Source organism: Bison bison, unplaced genomic scaffold, assembly GCF_000754665.1.
Source record: "Bison bison bison isolate TAMUID 2011002044 unplaced genomic scaffold, Bison_UMD1.0 scf7180017864527, whole genome shotgun sequence".
In the NCBI taxonomy this organism is placed as follows: domain Eukaryota; kingdom Metazoa; phylum Chordata; class Mammalia; order Artiodactyla; family Bovidae; genus Bison; species Bison bison.
This window is the reverse complement of record NW_011495078.1, coordinates 1,176,222-1,187,591: the sequence shown is the minus strand read 5'-3', so window position 1 is coordinate 1,187,591 and position 11,370 is coordinate 1,176,222. Positions and strand designations below refer to the sequence as shown.

Sequence of the window (11,370 nt, the reverse complement as noted above, 5' to 3'; positions counted from 1 at the left end):
AACGGGACAGACCCAGAGCCCATCGTGCACGACCCCACTGCTTGTTCTTTTTACGTAAAATTGGCTTGAGAGTGTTTTAAAGATACAGCTGGGACACACAGGGCAGGTCTGTGTAACGTGAAGCACAGAATTGAAGCGTCCTACACTCAACGCTTCAGTTTGCACAGACCACACACCCGCACAGTCCCTCCCCGGGGCTCACACTCAGGATATAACGTAAATACAAAATTACCGTGAGGATATTCCCAAGGCAAGGTCTGCAGTCGGAAGCCTCCCTGTGTGCAAACTCAGTTTACGGTTTAGAAGTTACAGACGTAACAGGACGTTGGAAGCCCACTGCATTTCCATGAAGGATTACTTTCTCTATAAAAGCAACAGACTTACTAAAGCGCAGGAAGAGCCTGGAGACCAGAGGCAGGTTGTCTGGAGCCTCTGCTCCTGACAAGGGCTGGTGGTTTAACTCTTCCTTGCCCACTTTCTGATCTGAAAAACAAAAGCTGAGGTATTTTATGAATTTGGGATTCTTGTTGAAAGAACCGAGTGCACCACACCTCGTCCGTCCACTCTGACCTCACCTGACCTTGGCTCCCCAGTGCCCCTCACCAGCCGTCACAGAAGCTCTTCCCAAGAGTGGTTGCGCTGTCTGCAGCGCCCACGGCTGCCTTTGGGCTGTAAGGGGGCTGTTTCTGAGTTTCCTTCTCCTCAAACTAGGCAAGTCTTTGTTCTTTGTGGGTAATTTAATTACTACTTCTCTGTGTTTGGGAGAAATATCAATAAAACTCAGATATACAGATGACACCACCCTTATGGCAGAAAGTGAAGAGGAACTAAAAAGCCTCTTGATGAAAGCGAAAGAGGAGAGTGAAAAAGTTGGCTTAAAGCTCAACATTCAGAAAACAAAGATTATGGCATCCGGTCCCATCACTTCATGGGAAATAGATGGGGAAACAGTGGAAACAGTGTCAGACTTTATTTTGGGGGGCTCCAAAATCACTGCAAATGGTGACTGCAGCCATGAAATTAAGACGCTTACTCCTTGGAAGGAAAGTTATGACCAAACTACATAGCATATTGAAAAGCAGAGACATAACTTTGCCAACAAAGGTCCGTCTAGTCAAGTCTATGGTTTTTCCTGTGGTCATGTATGGATGTGAGAGTTGGACTGTGAAGAAGGCTGAGCGCCGAAGAATTGATGCTTTTGAACTGTGGTGTTGGAGAAGACTCTTGAGAGTGCCTTGGACTGCAAGGAGATCCAACCAGTCCATTCTGAAGGAGATCAGCCCTGGGATTTCTTTGGAAGGAATGATGCTGAAGCTGAAACTCCAGAACTTTGGCCACCTCATGCGAAGAGTTGACTCATTGGAAAAGACCCTGATGCTGGAAGGGATTGGGGGCAGGAGGAGAAGGGGACGACAGAGGATGAGATGGCTGGATGGCATCACTGACTTGATGGACGTGAGTCTGAGTGAACTCTGGGAGTTGGTGATGGACAGGGAGGCCTGGCGTGCTGTGATTCACGGGCGTGCAAAGAGTCGGACACGACTGAACTGAACTGAACTGATGTTTGGTAGATTTGTTTTGCTTTGCTTTTAAACTTAGAAGCCATTAATAATTCAGGAGAGGGCTTCTCTGGTGGCTCAGTGGTAAAGAATCCACCCGCCAATGCAGGGGACACAGGTTTGATCCTTGGTCCCGGAAGATCCCTCGTGCCACAGGACACCTAAGCCCGTGAGCCACAACTACCGAAGCCAGAGTGCCTGGAGCCTGTGACCTGCGACAGGAGAAACCGCAGAAAGAGAAGCCTGCCCACCGCAGTAGGGAGTAGCCCCTGCTCGCCAGGACTGGGGAGCCCCGCGTGCAGCAGTGATGACCAGTGCAGCCATAAACAAACACATAAATAAACCTTTAAAAAAAAGAATTCAGTATAGCAATCCTACACGCGAACAACACCCACTTATCTTGCCCACTTTTTCACCTTTGTTTACAGATGGGGGTCGAAGGTGACGTGTACACAAAGAGGCTGGGGGGTGGTGGAGGGTTGGGGAAGAGACTGACTTCGCTCCCTTTACAGCCAGACTGTCGTCCCGCTGACTCTGCTCCAAGCCGACCCTCAGCTCTTTAGTCGTGAGACCATCCACTGTCTCTGACCAGATCACTGTTTCTCCCTGGGCTCTCAGAGCAAATTTCCAGACACAACATCACTGCCTAAGCTCTATTTCTGGAACTCCAAACAGCATTTTAGCCGTAACCCGATAGGATTTCTTATTTTCCTGGGAGAAAACAATCCAGTCAATGCCAAATGCTTTGTTCTAATTTCTACTAGGTCTTATTGGGTTTTACCCCATTTTCCTTAGTGTCTTGGCATTGTGGCTTCTTATTTTCAATTTAAGCATTCATTTTGTATTTCTAGAGTTTTCTTTTGTCATCTTTTTAGTTGGGGAAATCGTCTCCATGTATTAACTTACAAAATTGTTTTTATTTCAGTGGTAATATATACATATGATTATTTTAAAGTAGACTTTTTTCTGCCCCCAAAATAGCAAATGTACATGGAAAAATTGAGAAGCCACAAAAATACCTGAAGGATAAAAATCAGGCATAATTGTGCCCATAGGGACAGCCCCCATTAGTCTTTTCTTTTTTAAGATTTTTTAACGGGGACGTTTTTTAAGCCTTTACTGAATCTGTTACAATATTGCTTCTGTTTCCTGTTTTGGTTTTTTGGCTGTGAGATGTATGGGATCTCAGCTCCCCAACCAGAGATCGAACCTGAGCCCTTGGCATTGAAAGGCGCAGTCTTCACTACTGGGCCGCCAGAAGTCCTCCTCCAGCAAACTTGTTTTGTGCATTCATGTCTTAGCATCTGCACGCCCAGTCCTCCTCTGGCCCTGGATGGCCACGGAGCATTGTGTAAGGACATGGCCCAGTTCACGTGATGAACCTTCCTCTCCCCCATCTCAGAAGTCCTGTTGCTTTCAAACGCTTTGTTACTATACGTAAAGAACATTAAAGCCAGTGAAGTCAGCCTTGGACCCGAACTGTCGGCTGAAGTCCATTTGGAAAGCTGTGAGTTCAGAGACCCAGACGCTGAGTCTTTGTCAGAGCCGCGTCCCTGGGGATGGCGTCTCACAGCCCGTCTCCTGAGCAGGCAGGGTGTCGGGCCGCCTCCACTTCCTAGGCCAGCCAGGCAGCACCACGGGGCAGGGCAGGGGGGCAGGGTGTGGGCGCACGCACGCTTCCCCCCCATGCCGTGGACCACCCACGGGACACCGCAAAGGCTCGGCCACACTGGAACCGTGGCTTCCTGGCCGGGACGGTGAAGGCAGGCACACTGCGAAGGGGAGCACAGCTGAATGCCACCCAGGCTGAGCTCTGGTTAGTGACCCTGAGCATCTGCATCAGTTCCGTCTGTGCTCTGAGACAGCTCTCTTCGCCAGGCCTCCCTGATGAGGATATTGTGACCTCAGCTGTAGAAATAGGGAGCCTGAGGCTCAGAGAAGTTGAGGGTTTTGCTTAGGCTGGCACAGTGCCAAGTGGTCAAGCAGCATCTAGGACTCATGTCTCTTGCAGGCTAGGTTCTTTCTGCTCTTCACACACTACCTAGAGTAACTGTAAAAGAAGCCTAAATAACTAACTGGAATGTGATTTTAAATCCCTGATTGATGAATGATGGCCTATAAAATGACTTCCCTGGTGGCTCAGACGGTAAAGCGTCTGCCTACAATGCGGGAGACCCGGGTTCAATCCCTGGGTCGGGAAGATCTCCTGGAGAAGGAAATGGCAACCCACTCCAGTATCTTGCCTGGAAAATCCTATGGACAGAGGAGTCTGGTGGGCATTGCTTCCCAGCTGGCGCTAGTGGTAAAGAACCTGCCTGCCAGTGCAGGAGACACAAGAGACATGGGGTCAATCCCTGAATTGGGAAGATCCCCTGGAATAGGAAATGGCAACCCACTCTAGTATTCTTGCCTGGAGAATCCCATGGACAGAGGAGCCTGGTGGACAACAGTCCATGAGTGAGTGCGTGCGTGAGTAAAATCACTCAGTCATGTCTGACTCTTTGGGGCCCCACGGTCTGTCCATAGAGTTCTCCAGGCAGGAATACTGGAGTGGGTTACCATTCCCTTCTCCAGGGGATCTTTCCAACCCAGGGATTGCACTTGGGTCTCCTGCATTGCAGGCAGATTCTTTGCCATCTGAACTACAGTCCATGGGTCTGCAAAGAATCAGACACAACTGAACACGCTAACATAAAATATATTAATACTTCTAATTTTAACACTTCATTTAAAATTAGGTGATAAAAACATAAATATAAAACTTATTAAAGATAAAAACTTCTTAAAGATAAAATTGTGTATTAAAGCATTTTGCAGGGCTTCCCTGGCGGCCCAGGGGTTAAGACTCAGCACTTTCTCTGCTGTGACCCAGGTTCAGTCCCTGGTCAGGGCATGACGATCCCACAAGCAAAAAAAAACTCTTTGCCAGTTGACATCTGCCATGTCAAAGCTGCTGTCTCTGTATGCTTTTTTAAAGCAGCATGCTATTTTTTCTTCCCAGTGAATGCTGTTTCCTTTCCAAAAGTCCCCTGTGGGCTGTGTGAAAATTTAAGGTTCTTTGTTCCTGGGAAATGATTTGGAACTCTTGCTGCAGGACATACAGTAGAAACATTTTTGAAGGAAGCATTCACTACGTGGGATGCAGAAATCTGACAGGATCACTAGGTGGAGAGAATGTAGTTTGGTTCAGAATTTTCTCAACTCTTTCCTCCATTCTGCAAACCCTCAGAGGACCAGCGAGGACTCCCCTCTTTGTCCTTATAGCGCCGGGCCACCAGCGCCCCCTAGAGGTCCGAGATGGGCTACACCCGGGTAATCGGGAGACCAAGCCAGGTGATGGGGGGGACTGCGGACGGTCTCCGTGAGCCTGGCTAGTGCTGCCCTCTGCTGTTCAGAGTGGGGAATTGCCACCGTGGTACCTGGGCATTGCAACTTAATCCTGTCAACCGGCTTTAGAGAAAAAACCTAGCGGTTATATCCTTCACTTTTCTATCTGGCCCACAGCCCCTGCCTTACTGCAAAGAGCTAATCGGGAGTGTGTTTTTGCTGTGTCAAATGAATTGAATGCTGTTTTCAAAAATGATGTTGGAAGAGTCTATCTCATCTTCAGAATGCTTCTGAGACTGTTTCACCTGCCGTCAGTAAGAGAAAGGAGATGGCGAGGTGTACTGAGGCTTCATCAGAAAGATGGGCTTAGTGCCTGCTAGTGTACGTATGGCTCCGAGCAGCTTTCTCATTCCAACTTCAATTTTCTAATTTTTAAGATAGAATGAACATATTCACCTTGCCAAACTTTGAGAGGATTCAACAAGTTAATGTTTAAAAAAATACCTGATAAACGTTTGAAAATTAGAGTTTATATAAGAGGTTATGGAATGCCTACTAGTAGATTCAAAAATTCACTATTTGAATTTTTCAAGATTACATTAAAAGGAACAACAGATTAATTTCTTCATTGAGTCTATTTGAAAAGGAAACCTACTTCAGCACTACATGTATGCGAATGTTGTATTATTACTTGTATTAAAATTAAAGATGAAAAGTAGCAAAACTTCTAAATATATAAAATTATTTCAACAGTCATAGTACTTAGTCATTCTGTCATACCCAACTCTTTCCAACCCCATGGACTGTAGCCCACCAGGCGCCTCTGTCCATGAGATTCTCCAGGCAAGAATACTGGAGTGGGTTGCCATGCCCTCCTCCAGGGGATCTTCCCAACATCGGGCTCACCTGTGTCTCCTGCACTGCAGGCGGATACTTCCCATCTAATCAACAAGCAAGAGTCTGGTCTGCAGAGATTATTGATTCCACAGCAGGGATGGTTTTCTCTGCAGGGTGCGCCGGTCACTGTCCAAAGCTCTGCTGCCCATCTGAAACACACGAGTCACAAACAATGTCACGAATATTAGGTGAAATTTCCAGAGCCATGTTGTCGGTGTGGAAGATTATTGTCAGTTAGTGAAGACTGTGTTGTCTTTCATCTCACTTTCTAAAAGAGAGCATTCTGGCCTCAGAGCCTGCGGTCCTAAATCTGAGTCCAAGTCTGATCACCTCGCAAGCACCTCTCAGGTGCTGGACAGGGTCTTAGAGACGGATGTCTTAGCCCAGCGGACACAGAGGCCATCAAGCCGTCCCTGCCCGGTGCGGCCGGACTGTCCCCTCCGCCCCAGCCCAGCACGTGCCCTCTGCTCCCTCTTTCCCCACCGCGACTCTCGGCCGTTTCTCTGACCCTGGTGTCAGACTTGGCATCTTCCGTGATGACTTAGGAGGCAGAAGACACACGTCACACTGAATTTTCATTTTTCTAATTACAAAGTGAACACATGCTTTGTAACATTTTGACCTTGCTGAAATATAAGCAGGCCACATGGGACTGAAAGGCCCCCACAGCTACTTTGTCACTGAAGATGAACGTGCAGCGCGTCAGAATCTGCGGAATGCAGCTAACGTGGCGCTGACAGGGAAACTTCAGAAAATAAGAAAAGCTTCAGGCCAGTAATAGAAGTTCCCAACTCAAGAAATTAGCAAAAGAAGGCCAAAACAGGTGCAAAACAAGAAAAATGAGGAAAAAAATGATAAAGGCAGTAATCAATATTATTTAAAACAGAAAAACATCAAGAAAATCAATGAAACACAGTTCTTCTGCTTAAAAATGAACAGAAGTGACACACCTTTAGAAAGCCTGAAAAAGATGAATAGAAAACAAAATCAGCAATATCAGGCACAAAACAATAGACATAACTGCAGAGGCTGTGGTCACTAAAGGACAAAAAGGGAGCTCTGTGAACCAGGCACATACGTGTGACAACTTGGAAGAAAGGGGCCAGTCCCCCGAGAATGCACACTGCCAAAATCGACCGAAATGAAGTGGACAACTTGAATAGGGTTACGGCCTTCTTAAAAAACTGACCTTGCACTACAAGTTCTGAAAAGGAAATATCCAGAGCCAGATGGCTTCACTAGTAAACCTCAGCCAACCGCCTCTAGAAAATGGCAGAGAAGGGAAGACTCTGAACCCAGTGTGAGCAAATACCATCCAAAATACATAGGGAGCTCCTACGACTCAGCAACCAAAACACACAAATAATATGATTTTAAAATGGGCAAAAGGCTTGAGAGGCGTTCTTCCAAAGAAGACATACAAATGGCCAACAAATACAAGGAAAGAGCTCACTAGTCATCAGAGAAATGCGAGTCAGAGCCTCGATGCGAGACGCTGCCCACCTGTCAGGATGGGCAGCATCAGAAAGTCAGAAACAGCCGCAGCACAGGGACCCGAGCGGTGTGGGCGGGGACGCAAGCCGGTGCCACCACTGCGGAACCAGCACGGGGCGTGGTCCGCGACAATCGAAACAGGACCGCCCCACTTCCGGGCATTTATCTGCAGGGGGTGGAGTCAGGATCTCAGAGCTGCTGGCTCCGTGGTCAGTGCCGCCTGATCCACACTAACCAGGGCCGGGAAGCGACTAAGCCTGCATCGGAATGAGTGGACCAAAGACACGGAGCACATCCCCCCGGATGCTATTCAGCCAAGAGAGAGGGGAGACCCTGCCACTGGCACCAGCAGGGGTGGGTCGGAGGGCACTGTGCAGAGTGAAACCAGGCAGACCGAGAAAGACAAACGCGCACAGTCTCACTAACCGTGAAATCCCAGAAGCCCAGACCGAGAAAGACAAACGCGCACAGTCTCACTAACCGTGAAATCCCAGAAGCCCAGACCGAGAAAGACAAACGCGCACAGTCTCCCTAACCGTGGAATCCCGGAAGCCCAGCTCATGGAGACAGAGTAGAGGGCTCGTTTCCGTGGACTTGAGGTGGAGGAAATGGGGGAGGGAGTACTTCTCAAAGGATGCAGACTTTCAGTTATAAGAGGCATGAGTTCTGCGGATCTGGTGTTCAGCGCGGGAACCAAAACTATTAAAACTGTGTCGAATATTTGCAACTTGCTTACACTACAGACACGAACTAACTCATTGGAAAAGACCCTGATGTTGGGAAATATTGAAGGCAGGAGGAGAAGGGGACGGCAGAGGACGAGGTGGTTGGATGGCACCACTGACTTGACGTACATGAGCTCAAGCAAACTCTGTGAGACTGACGGACAGGGAGGCCTGGCGTGCTGCAGTCCGTAGCGTCGCAAAGGGTCAGACACGACTGAGCGACTGAACTGAACTAAGCACCACAGAGTTTAAATGTTCTTGCCACAAGTATGCACACACAAATGCAAACTGTTTAGAGTGGTGGGTTTGTTAACTCACTGATGAGGTGATCATTTATACATGTATCAAATCTCCTGTCCTGCCCCCTAACCTTACACGGTGTTACTGACCATTATATCTCAATAAAACTGCAAAGAATGAAGGTCACACATAAACAGGCAAAAATGTGTCCTTCGCGTTTATTTTTATCCTTTAAAATCTTGCTGTCTCAACACACAGCTACAAGCTCCTTTCTATATATACATAAAAAATGCGTGAAGATATTTCAAAGGAAGGAAAAAAGCTGTTGTTTATTTTAGGTTAATGAGCATTACCTCGCTCAGGAAATGTCCTTTCTATCCACCTCAAGTTCCTTTTAGCATCTGGTTGAGATGAAGAGAAAATGGTCCTCTGATATTAAATCAATATCAAAGAAGGGGTGTTTTAGATCAGGTTTCCCTCCGCCAGCGTCATCTTCGCGATAATGCTTAGAAACGCTGCTGCGGTCCCTGCCAGCGGCAGACTTAAAAGTGCAATTTTGGCAAAATAAATAAAATGATGTTTAAAAAATGATTTTCTTCTGCACTGATCTCATAGGTCACCGGATTGTAGTCAAGGACACATTTCTTGCAAGGCTTGTAGCACACATGGGAGATGGTTGGAAAGAAAAGCCATTGTCGTATATTTAAATGATGCAGGAGATAAAAGATAAGAGGCGACCACACTAACTGTGCACCTACTAAGCGCAGGAGTAACATCTCCCAGCAGCCCCAGAGGACTGGATTGCTGGCACTGTCCGCCGTTTCCAGTCCTGGCTGCACAGCTGCATGAAAAAACCCACGACCCCACCGGGGTCTCGGGGGCCTGGCCCAGGGCGGGTGCTCTGTGTGCAGCCCAGGCCCCCTCCTCTTCTCCGCAGAGCCTCGCTCTCAGCCACCGCGGGACGGACGCACCTTTCTGCTCGCTGACTCCTGCCTGCTTCTGGCCTGTGTACGCCCACTGTGCAGTGTCCCTAGAGGTCACCCCCAACCTGAGTCCTTGGTACTGACACCCTGGGGGCCCATCCCCCAGCAGGGGCCCACGACCACCGCCCGCCCAGGACCCCTGAGGCCAGTCTCACACCATCCTTGATCGAATCCTGCAGAGTCTGGGCAGGCGGTTGATATTCAACCAGGAAACGAAGTGCAAAACGCAGCTAAAATGCCAGCTCGCAAGTTTTCCATTCACATCGCTTTTCACTGTGGACACTTCCGCAGAACTGGGGATGAGAGGAGCTTCCCGGCCCACCTCACAGGGTTGGGACGAGGAGACGGCGCAGGCAGCGCAGAGCCTGCCCCAGGAAGGTGAACCGCTTCCCCAGAGCTGAACCACCGAGCAGAGCGGCAGCTGTCACTCCCGAGGACGAGGCTCGGGGCGGCCTTCAGGGAGCGGACCCACGAGGGGCGCTTCCCCAGGGCTGCTCCTGTCCCCGCCCTGCGGCCAGCACCCTGGTCCCCATCACCTCCCATCCGCCCAGATGACCGCCGGTGTTCAGGAGCATCTCCTTCCACGGAGTCAGGACCGTGGTCCCCCGGGTCCATGGAGCTCCCATCACTGTCCTTGCCTCCCCCCGGGTTCCTGCTCCGTCAGCCGCCCCTCGAGGAGCAGAGCACCCAAGTTACACCCTATCTTCACTGAGAGTTTATGTTCCATGTACACACAGCATCGTCATTCCCCCGCCCACCACCTCTGGGGCTGCTCCCAGGGTGTGGACCCCACACGTCTGGACACCGGAGGAGCCCTCGGGAATGGGTCTCAGGTGCCAGGGGCGGTCAGCTGGCCCGCCGGCCTGTGGAGGCCGAGCCCACGCTCTGCACGGCGCCCTCGGCTCTCGACCTGCAGTTCATCCATTGGACCATGAGCTCCTGGAGGGCAGAGGCCACGTCGTATTAATACCTGCCTCCCATTATCGATGTATTGCCTTTCAATAAGTGTTTGCTATGAATAAATAAATGAATGCTGATTAAATACAATTCAAAAGGCACTCAGGGGAAAGACCATTCATGAGTCATAAATATTTTGAGGGAGGGCCAAGGGGGAAGCATCCGTCAGCGCTTTGGGAGGCTGAGAAAAGACACCTTGGCTCCTCACTTCGTCCCCGTGCAAGAGCAGAAGTGCAGTCTGGTGTTCCTTAGTTTTGGAACATCACCAGTAAGTTGAAAGTTGTTTTCCTCTGAATCGATAGGCCGTCAACCTACCTTCAGCGCTCGCCGTTTCCGGGCAGCCTCTCCCCACGAGGTCGTCATCGCAGAAGCCCAAGGTCCACCGCCCAGGACTCTGTCCCCACGGTGATGGCACGTGGGCTCCTCAGGCTGACCCCAGGGGGGTGAAGCCCTGCTTCCCTCCACGGGACTTTGTGTCTCAGCCACTAGTCACGTCTAAAGCCTTCCAAACCTCCCTGGTGTTAACTATATGATCAGGGGCCCCATGAAATTACTTCCTGTGAAAAATTAATGGCTTCTTTGGAAAGTACTAAGTGTGTCTTTTCCAAACTAAGTAAGTTTCCCCAGGTTCTGGGATCTGGGTTTAGGGTCAGTCTGTTCACTCTTCTGACCTTCCTGGTTTTACAGAGCTCAGCCTTGCGCTCAAAGGCTTTCGTGTTCAGACAGGTGACTCCGTCCTTCCAGCTTGCTTTCTCGCGAGAGGTGATCGACTGCAGCCTGTCTTTGCTCAGCACATCTCTCGCTCCCTCTGTGCTGGGGGTGGACTGTCAGCGTCTCCCGAGTGATTCCAGCATGGACTTCATGCACTTTGTCCCAGAGGAGGCCGGGAGCTCCTCCCATCCACCTTCAGCAGCTGTTCGGTGACCTGCGGCATTTCTCTGTACTCACTGAGCTTATAAGCTGTCTACAAGACACCAGAGCATTTTCTATCTTCTGAATTTCCTCCCATCACACATGCAAACAGATCACTCACGAGGCCCGGCAAGGCCCCCTCAGACCTTCCAGTTTTCAAAATGCATTTGGAATTGCTTCTTCCTTACTTCAGGCGGTGGCAAATCCAAGGGATCATGGAGTCAGGAAAGACCTAGATGTCTCCTATGGATTTTTTTTTTTTTTTTTGCCTGTGTG

The 11,370-nt window shown here is 49.5% G+C and overlaps 1 long non-coding RNA gene across 2 annotated transcripts; it reads right to left on the bottom strand.

The window, feature by feature from the left end:
- Window positions 1-281: 281 nt before the first annotated feature.
- On the bottom strand, window positions 282-10,979 carry LOC104982132. 2 transcript variants are annotated; one of them, XR_824469.1, is made up of 3 exons: window positions 10,498-10,979; window positions 5,793-5,932; window positions 282-497 (listed from the first exon to the last, which is right to left on the bottom strand). It is a non-coding gene; the product is annotated as an uncharacterized LOC104982132 (long non-coding RNA). The 2 variants fall into 2 exon arrangements; XR_824468.1 differs by lacking the exon at window positions 10,498-10,979 and adding an exon at window positions 7,704-8,433.
- Window positions 10,980-11,370: the final 391 nt, after the last annotated feature.